Genomic DNA, 10680 nt, shown 5'->3' with positions numbered 1-10680 from the left:
GCATGTTCCAGCATGTCAGAAGAGGAAGAAGAGAAAATGAAGGGCAAGAACTTCCCTTACAGAAAATGCAACAGAATATTGTACACATTACTTCCATTCACAATGTAGCCCCCGTCTGGTTGTTATGGAGGCTGGGAAAGGTGGTGAACTTCTGTGGCTGTATGACCATCTACAGCTTGGGCCAGGGCAGTATTATTTCTAAAAAAGATAACAGAGGGGCGCCTGGGTGGCTCAGTGGGTTAAAGCCTCTGCCTTTGGCTCAGGCCCTGGTCTCAGGGTCCTGGGATTGAGCCCGGGTCAGGCTCTCTGCTCAGCAGGGAGCCTGCTTTCCCCTCTCTCTCTGCCTGCCTCTCTGCCTACTTGTGATCTATCTCTCTCTGTGTCAAAAAAATAAATAAAATCTTTATTTAAAAAAAATAAGAAGAAGATAACGGAAAGTTTACTGGAGAACAACTCTTCCACAAGGGAATACTGTTTAATGGATTTATGGGGGGGGCAAAGTGGAGATTAAACAACATTTAAACAGTAGGAGATGTTCTCCTCACTCAACAGTCAGTGGAAAGTAAAACTCCAATCAATATCCATTCCACTGGTTAGATAAATTCTACTACTAATACATTTTGTTCTGGATGAAGTAATGTAAAGCAGTAATAGAAGACTTAACAGTTTCATTTAAAAACTCACTAAAAAGAAAGTTTTACTGTCTCAGCTCTTATAAAATAAATATTAGCGTTCACTTTTAACTCAACTTCTTTATAGGGAAAAAATTTCTTTAAAGAATGGTGCTACCCATAAAATCTGTAAAATAATGTACTTTAGTCAACACTGTATAATTATTACGCTATAGAACACTCCAGCCAAAAACAATAGTTAAACTGCATATATAAATAAATTTGACAATATAACAGGTATGTTTTATAGATTAAGCTTAAGTTACACAGTAAATGTTTCTAATATTTGATTTTGTGCATGAAGAATTTTAAAAGGACATTATTATTAAAAGACACTAAAATAAGTTCATTCTTCTTTAATAAAAGATGATTTGCTATTGAGCTTCAATCCTAATCATTTTTAATCTGCCAGTGTTATTATATAATATTGGTTTATATACTTACCTTTCACTTGTGAAAAATTGCTTTTTAAAATCACATATATTATATATTAAATATTTAAATTATACATTTTAGGAAATAGAAATTAGCAAAAGGACAATAAAAATCACAATATCATAACCATCTTTTAGCAACTGCATATAAAAATTTAAAAACGTGCTTTATAATTGTTAGCAGTAATCTTTTCTGATATGCTTTTGCTCAGACGGAAATGTATGAAGAACTTTACTTACACATATTTTTAAAAAATAAGAACAAATTTCAACTGTTGGCTGAAAACATTTCAAAATCCAAAATTGATTAATTTTGCATCAATAATAAAAGTTTCTCAGACCAATGATTCCCATGTGGTGCTAAATTATACTGCTCAGAGACTGTTAGTACTGGCAAGTCAATGTTCATGCTAGTCAACAATATGTGTAAGACAATTGTGTACATTTTGTTACTTATTAAAGTGACCTTAAATAATATGTTAAATGCACTATTTGTAAAGCAAATGAATTCTATTTTAATTTCTTCATCATTGGATTTAAACAAGCAGTTGGAGAAATCAGTTTCTCAAAATATTTTCCCCTCTTACTTCCTCTTACCAACACTGAAGAGGAAAGAGTGCAATATGAGGGTAGCATCCTCTCAAGTGGCTTTCTTCATTGTCTATTATTAGTTTTTGACTGTTTTCCCTTCTGATCCATATGGCCAATTTACATGCACATTTCTAATCTGTTGGATTAACACCAACAATTTCCAACCCATTCAAGATATAAGATAAAGCAGGGGAGAGTGACATTTTATGATGATTATTTTGTGTCTGTTTTATGGCTTATTTAAGAAAAAGAAAATACTTCACTCCTTATTCCACAATATGAGTCATCAGATATCATGCAAAATTCTTATCGTATAGAGTATTTCAAAGAGCTAGATTCAGGGGAAAGGAAAGTAGAAAAAAAAAAAAAGAAGAAAAATCTCTATGACTGCACAAAAGAACTGACAAGAAATTGAAAGCAATCCTCAGAGGCCAGAAATGACAAGCAGAATCCAGAGAGAGAACAAAATGCCTGTGCTGGTACCTGTCATGGGAACATCTGCTGATCCCGAGAGGCCTACAGCTTCATGCTTACCAGGCTATGTGACTAAAGAACAGGGATAAACCTAGGGACTAAACCAAATGGGAAGTTGGATTAGACTCTCATAAAAAAAAATAATAAATAAATCCCTGAGAGCTGACATCTTAGTGAAAGAATGAACTGAAATTTTTAAAAGACTCCATACTGCACAAGGAGAAGATAAAGATACTTGCCCTATTTTATTTCTGTTAGCTCTGGGATGAGAAGGAATGATCATCTCTTCTGAAAATGCTTAACCAGAAGCCTGATCTCAATTGGAATGGAGCTGAAATTGTATTACTTGCTTCTGAGGATCCCCAGAAGCCTTAGGCAATAATTTAAAATAGTCATGAATTAGCACTATGGCTTGACACCAAGCAGAGACAACTCAAGTACTCTGGAAGAGAACACCTTAAAATCAAAATGTGAAAGATTTTTTACAGATAAACTCCCACGGAACATGAACTCACAGTCAAAAAAAAACTGAAAACACACAAGAAATCAGCCCCCTATGAGCAAAAATCAATAGAAATAACAAATAAAATCAGATCCACTTAAATGGCAGATACTAGAATTATCGAGTAAAGATTTAAATATACATGTTTACTCTAAAGATTTAAGAGAAACTGAACAGAACGCTATCTAGAAGGGATTTAAAATTTTTAAAAACTTCTAGAAATCAATATAAAAGGGAATGTAGCTTGAAGAAGAAGGAGGAGGGGGGGGAGGATGGGAAAGGGGGGGGGGGGTGAATGAGAAGAAGAAGAAGAAGGGGCAGGGGAAGGGGGAGGAGGAGAAGGAAAAGAAAGAAACAAACAAACAACAGACAGAAATGGCCAATGAACACATCAAAAGGTGTTCACTCGGCAAGGTAAAAAGTAAAACCAGAGAAAAACTACATTACACATCAAAATACATTGGCAAATTTTCAAAAGCCTGACAATGTCAAATTTGGCAAGTGTGTAGAGCAAGGGGAATCTCAATCTCAAATACAACTGGTAAGAGAATAAACTAATACATACACTTTGGAAAAGTCCGGCATTATCGATTAGAATGGAAAATACCCCCTACCCAATGTAACTGCATTAATGTATAACTACTCAAGAAAAACTCATATAATAATGGTTATTGCAGCATTGATTCAAAATACAAAAAAAAAAAAAAAAAAAAAAAAAAAACCTCTGGAGCCGAAATGCCCATCATAGCTGACCAGCGAAACGAACGAACTGCAACTGGATGGAAGAACACAGATAAATCTCATGACATAAGCAAAACAAACAAAAAAACCCCAAAATTTGTACAGTATATATAAAGTCCCAAACAAGCAAAACTAAACTATATTATATAGGTGAAAAACCATAAAGAGTAAAAAGTTATATAATAATAAAAAATAAGAAGAAGAACCATTGTTATTATAAAATTCAGGATAAGTAGTTATCTTTGGGGGTAGAAAAATTATGATGAAGAGAAGAAAATGGTATGCTTTGGAGTGTTGATAATGTTCTTAACCAGGGTGGTGGTTATATGGAAGAATTTCTTAAGCTGTACATATAGTTCTATTTTGCTAATATTTATATGACAAAACAAATGTATAAGTTAATATAGAAAGGGGCAATTTAAAACTGAAAGACAGGGCACCTGGGTGGCTCAGTCAGCTAAGTGTCTGCCTTCAGCTCAGGTCATGATTCCAGGGTCCTGGGATCAAGTGCCGCATTGGGCTCCCTGCTCAGCGGGGCTCCTGCTTCTCCCTCTGCCTGCTGCTCTCCCTGCTTGTGCTCTCTGTCTCTTTCTCTGACAAATATATAAATAAAATATTTTTTAAAAAATTAAAAACAAAAAAAATAAAACTGAGAGATCATTTTTATTCACTGATTATTCCATGTGTTACTTTATATTTTCCAGACTCCTCTGAAATTTGGCTGTAGCCAATGTGACTATTTCCAACTAATGGGCTATTAGCAGAACTCATACATGCCCCTTCCGGTCTGAAGAACTTAGAAGTAGACTTAAATTCTCCATGCCCTCTCTTCCTCTGCTGTGGCAAGCCATGAATCCCCATTTTGGGATAGTAAAGGCACAAAATGTAAGCAAGTTGGATTCCTGTATATCAGTGCTGAAGGGAGCTGTTCTGCAGAAACACTGGATCTTCAGAGAAATTTGCATGAATGGGAAATAAAGTTCATATTTAAAGCTATTAAGAGTTTAGGATTTAGGAGTCTCTGAGTGGCTCAGTGGGTTAAATCCTTTGCCTTTGGCTCAGGTCATGATCCCAGGGTCCTGGGATCAAGCCCAGAATTGGGCTCCCTGCTCAGCAAGGAGCCTGCTTCCTCCTCTCTCTCTCTGCCTGCCTCTCAGCCTACTTGTGATCTCTGTCTGTCAAATAAATAAATAATCTTTTTTTAAAAAAAGAGTTTAGGATTTAATGTTTCTGTAGCATAGCCTAGCCTAAGTGACCAACACAAAAGAATTCAGAGCAAATAAGATAAAAATAGGACTAAACATATTAAACAATATGCTCCCCAAAAAATTTTTTGTGGAAAATGTGAAATAGGGGTAAGGAGACATAGAGAATAAAATGAGAATTACAGCTCCAGAACATTTTCCGCAGAGAACGGAAGAGGTAAAATTCATAGAGATATTGGCTCTGGATCTTTCTAAACTATTTGAAATGAGCCTTCCTCAAATTCAAGAAACCCTAATATGTCAAGCTGAAGAAAAAGAAATCCACACCTAGACATGTCCTTTGGAACTGCATGACACCAAAGACAAGAAAAGAGATATAAAAAGTAGCCAAAGAGCTAAAATAAAACACAAGAAACAGCAAGTGTCATCCCTTTTATGCTGTTCTACCACTGGAGAAGAAGGAACCCTCGGGCACTATTGGTGGGAATGTAAATTGGTGCACCTCCATACTGTTTTCCATGGTGGAAAACATGGAAGTATGGAGGTTCCTCAAAATATTAAAAATAAAAATACCATATGATCCAGTAATTCCACTATAGGCTATTTACTCAAGGAAAATGAAAACTCTGATTCCAAAAGATATATGCACCCCTATGCTTATTGCAGCATTATTTAGAATAGCTAAGATATACAAGCAACCTAACCGTCCATTTATAGATAAATGGATAAATTATATGAATTTAGAAAATACGACTAAACAAAAGAGAAAATCCCACATGTCATAACTTGTGGGATAAAACTAAAATGGTACTTCGGAGTTTTTTGGTTTTGTTTTTGTTTTACTTTTTAAAGATTTTATTTATTTATTTGACAGAGAGATAGCACAAGTAGGCAGTGGGGCAGGCAGAGGGAGAGGGAGAAGCAGGCTCTCTCCTGAGTAGGAAGCCTGATGTGGGGCCCGATCCCAGAATCCTGGGATCATGACCTGAGCTGAGGGCAGCTACCTAACCAACTAAGCCACGCAGGCACCCCTAAAATGGAACTTTGAAATAAATGGATAGCCAGAAATACTTGTATTACTAAATAAGAAAAGCTAAAAATTAATAACCTAAACATTCATTTAAGTCCTTAGGAATAAAAACAATATAATAAGCTCAAAGAAATTCAAATAAAGAAGTGAAAGATAAGAACAAAATTTAAATAGACAAGAAAAGTATGAAGAAAATGAAATAAACCAAGAGTTGGTTTTTAAAAAATAATACTAAACTGATATTAGCAATTTTCATCAAGAAAAAAAGAAAGAGAAAATACAAATTAAAATGTGATTAAAACAAGAACACAACTGCAGATAGAGAATGAAAAGAACAAAATAAATTTAACTGGTAACTAAGCCTCTTCCTCCAAAGAAAATATCAGAACTGGGTGGCTTCACAGGCAAGTTTCCACCAAATGCTCAAAGAAAATACCACCCCAATTTTGTGCAAACTTTTCTGCAGATGACCAAAAAAGAGGATTGTTTAAAGAGGCTACTTAATTAGCTAAAGTTATGTTCAGTATTTTACAAGTGATTGTGTGATGCTGGTACAGAAACAGAAATACAGATCAACTGAATTGAGCAGAGTCCATGAAGAAGTATGCATCCATACAAGCATCGTGTGTGATGGAGACACCAAACAGGAAGGACCATGCAGTAAATTGTGCTGTAGCAAATGGCTTTTCATATGAGGGGAAAGTGAAATTGAAGGACATAAATAAAAAGAGGAAAAAAATGAAAACATTTTAGAAAAAATACGGAGGTGGGTTTCTTTATGACCTCCTTAAAAGGAAGACAAAGAAGCATAGATCCTAAAGGAAAGACTGATAAATTCAACTACTTAGAAAATTAAGAACTGGGAGAAGTTACCTGGAAAGCACATAATCCACAAAAGAGATTTAAAAGAAAACCTACCAATAATAAGGAATAAGAAAATCTGTTAGAAAAATGGGCAAAGGAAGACACTTCACAGAAGCAGAAACAGAAATCTAAAATATGAAAAGGCACTCTATTCTCATTAGTAATCAGAAGAATGTAAATCAGACCAGGAGATTTCATTTTAAATGTACCAAACTGACAAAAACTAAATAACCAGGCAATAAGAAATTCTGACACAAAGGGACTTTTTATACACTCCTGGTGAGAGTATAAATTAATATGACTACTTTGGAAAACAATTTGTCATTATCCAGCAAAGTGTAAATCCACATATCCTATGACCCAACAATTTCTCCTCCAAAGATTATACTCTACAGAAAATTGTGCATCTATTTATCAGGAGATATACATAAACATATTTGAGGGGTGCTTGGGTGGCTTGGTCAGTTAAGTGACCAACTCTTGGCTCAGGTCATGTTCTCAGGGTTGTGAGATCAAGCCCTGCAACAAACCCCACACTGGGCATGGAACCTGCTTAAGATTCTCTCTCTCCCTCTTCCTCTGCCCCTCCCTCTCTGTTCGTGCTCTCTCAAAGAAAGAAAGAAAGAAAGACAAACCATATTTGGAATAGCATTGCTTTCCCCAGCAAAGAGAAACTAGAAATAACTCAATCTTCTACCAAGAGGAGAAATGATGGAACTATAGCTACATGCATTAACATGAGTAAGTATAATACAAAAAGGGAACAAAGCAAGCTGCAGAATATATACAATACATTTCCTTTAACACAAATGTCAAAAACATGGGAATCTAAGCAAAATTTAATTTAGGAATATAAAAGGCAAGGTTATAAAGAAATGTAAGGAAATGCTAATCACAAAATTCAAGATTGTAGTTATCCCTGAAAATGGAGGAGGAAGAAGGATATAATTGGAAAGAGGCACACTGGGCACTTCATAGGTACTGGAATATATGAATATATATATTCATATATTCATAATGCATATACATATATACACATTACTACCTTAACTATTGTTAATTTTTAAAAATTCCTGCCTCACAAGTAATTTCAACACAGCAATACACAAAACAGCAGTTATGATCTTGGCATTGGTCCAACATCACATGCAATTGCCAAACTGCAACAAATGAAGAAAAGAGGGCAAATTCTCAGTACATAGTGTGGGCTCAGCCTTCTCAACTCATCACTGGTAGCAGTAAAGTTCTGGGTGTTATTATATATGGAATATATTTACTATATTGGCAGTGCCTCTACTGGCTGGACTCTTCCTGACCATAATGGGTAAATCCTTGGCTCCCACAATAGCATCCTACAGACTTGTCTTAACCAGATGTATTCTCCATAGGGATGCACTATATTAAAATAGATGAATCAAAATATATTTATAGTTTTTTTACCCTGTATTTCAATTAAAATTCAAGTCTCTTTTGAATAATACATCAATTAGGTTAAATCTATTTTTTTAAAAAAAACTCATTATCAGGAGTTATTAATTAAGAAAAATTGTTACAACGGATCCCGGCAGGCTGCGTGCACAGCCACGTTTGAATGGCTTACAGTGGGGTTCAGCGCAAGAGCAGAGGAACGTTCTGGGTTGTTGGGCTCAGGTGATCAGTGCCGGGTCTGGGCTGAGGCGTCCTGAGGTGCCAGGAGGCATCGGTATTTAAGAGACTATGGCATCTGAAGCCCACAATGTTTAAAAAAAAAAAAAGAAAGAAAAAGAAAGAAAGAAAGAAAGAAAGAAAGAAAGAAAGAAAAAGAAAAAAAGCCTTTTGTAATAATATTGAGGCTCATTCCACTGATCTTCCTAGAAAAGGGATCTCAAATTTTACTAATAAGAGCATGAAGGAGGTTAGGAAAGCTCCCAAACTGTTGACTGCTTACGTAAAAAAAACAGTTGGACAAGCTGTGGAAAACCCAGATATACTACATCAGGGATCTACCACAGAAAGAAAGTGCATCGTCCTTTTCCAAATTCTGGTTGCAGGGAAAAATCAGTCCCCTACAAGTGGGGACTGTGACATGGCAAATAAAGAAAATCAACTGACTTGTGTAGCCCACCTGCCTGTAAAGGTACGCCATGATCGTCGAACATATTTGGTTAACTCCAGTGATTCTGGTTCTTCACAGTCAGAAAGCCCATCATCAAAACATAGTGGGCTTTTTTCTGAGGTTTCTGAAGACCATAAAACAATGGCACAGGTTTTGTTCAGCAGGTATTTGAGATTGAATGTAGCTGTAACATTCTGGAGAAAGAGGAATAGAAGTGAACTTGTAGTTTATTGGGTGAGATAGAAGACCTTGGAGCTGTTGTGGACTGCCTTCCTGTGTTCACCAATAGTTTACAGGAAGAAAAACAATACATCTCACTTGGCTGCTGTGCAGATTTGCTACCTTTAGGGAAGTTCCTACTTAAAAGCAAATTTGAAGAATATATAATAGTTGGTTTAAACCAGCTTCAAGCAGTCATAAAAAGGTGGTAGTCAGAACTATCATCCAAAACAGAAATTATACATGATGGAAATATTCAGATTGTAAAACAACAGTTAAAGGGATTATGGGAACAGGAAAACCATCTTACTTTGGTTCCAGCATATACTAGTAATATCGCCAAGGATGTAAGTGCTTATTTATTACAGTTGCATTGACAGACTTCATCTACTCAAGAACGTTTTATTATTCAAAATGTCCTCAGACTAAAATTTCTTTAAAAAAAAAAGTCTCATCTGAGAACTGTGAATTGTGAAAAGAAATCAAAACCCTTTTCTTTTTTTCTTTAAAAAGCCACATATGAAACCACTAATGAAACCCTAACAATCTACTTCACATTGAAGTAGAAAAATATCCAGAAGGAGCAGCTTCAACTTCAATGAGGTGAAAGAACACTATGAAGATTGCCTGCCTTTGCTGCATTTGGGATTTACATGGTTCTTTGGTAACACTGTTTAAGAACTACTGGTCTTGGGGCCCCTGGGTGGCTCACTGGGTTAAGCCTCTGCCTTCGGCTCAGGTCATGATCTCAGGGTCCTGGGATCGAGTCCCGCATCGGGCTCTCTGCTCAACAGGGAGCTGCTTCCCCCTCTCTCTCTCTCTGCCTGCCTCTCTGCCTGCTTGTGATCTCTGTCTGTCAAATAAATAAATAAAAATATTTAAATAATAATAAATAAATAAATAAAAGAATTAGTGGTCTTAATGTGATCCTGCATAAGAATATAAGTCATACAAAAAAAAAGAATATAAGTTATACTATGTCAAAAAGAAGACAGGACTTATGACTAGGAATCACAAAGACTAATTGTGACTTTTTTGAAGATTGTGTTTTAGAAGAAAATACTTAAATGTGTGCAGCTAGTTTCTTTTTTTTTTTAATTTATTTATTTGAGAGAGAGAGAGAGAGACAGTGAGAGAGAGCCTGAGAAGGGAGAAGGTCATAGGGAGAAGCAGACTCCCTGCGAAGCTGGAAGCCTGATGCAGCAGTTGATCCCGAGCCTCCAGGATCATGAACTGAGCCGAAGGCAGTGGCTTAACCAACTGAGCCACCCAGGTGCCCCTAGTTTCTTATTTTGAAAAGACTTTGCAAGTTTAACATGTCATAGCAAATAATCAATACTAAAAATTTGTCCACACTGAGACTGTGTATGCAAAATGCATTAATTATTAATAAGCCAATGTGTATGATACCCATACTTGTTTAAAAAAATTAAAACTGACCATGCTTCTGTCATAATAAAATCATGGGTTTAAATCTGGGGTTTCTGCTCATGTAAGATGTGGTTCTTAAAACCTATTCCATACCATTTTTAAAACCTGAGAATATTTTTAGGATCTTTGATTTTTTTTTTTGCCAGAATCATTGTGTCATGTATATATCTATTATTCCTATATAAAAGAGAAAGGTGAATATGTATTTGTATGAAGCCTTAACTGGAAATGTCCATGGAGTTGGCTAATTTATATTCACTTTTTATTATATATAGATTCCTAATATTTTCAGTTCTGTATCATTTAAGCTTTCTTCATTTGAGTAAATTTACTAAATATTTCTAAAAAAAAAATTGCTAAATCAAAGTCTGGCTGTAGTATACAGCTGGGCTCTTCTCACATTATTGTAGAATAAAAAGGCAT

The 10680-nt window shown here is 35.6% G+C and overlaps 1 pseudogene; it reads left to right on the top strand.

The window, feature by feature from the left end:
- Window positions 1–8228: 8228 nt before the first annotated feature.
- LOC101670592 lies at window positions 8229–9203 on the top strand (annotated as a pseudogene).
- The last annotated feature ends 1477 nt before the right edge of the window (window positions 9204–10680 follow it).

The sequence above is a fragment of the Mustela putorius genome, unplaced genomic scaffold, assembly GCF_011764305.1.
Source record: "Mustela putorius furo isolate JIRA1106 unplaced genomic scaffold, ASM1176430v1.1 tig00000281_pilon_pilon_pilon, whole genome shotgun sequence".
NCBI lineage: Eukaryota > Metazoa > Chordata > Mammalia > Carnivora > Mustelidae > Mustela > Mustela putorius.
This window is presented reverse-complemented; position numbering and strand designations above follow the sequence as displayed.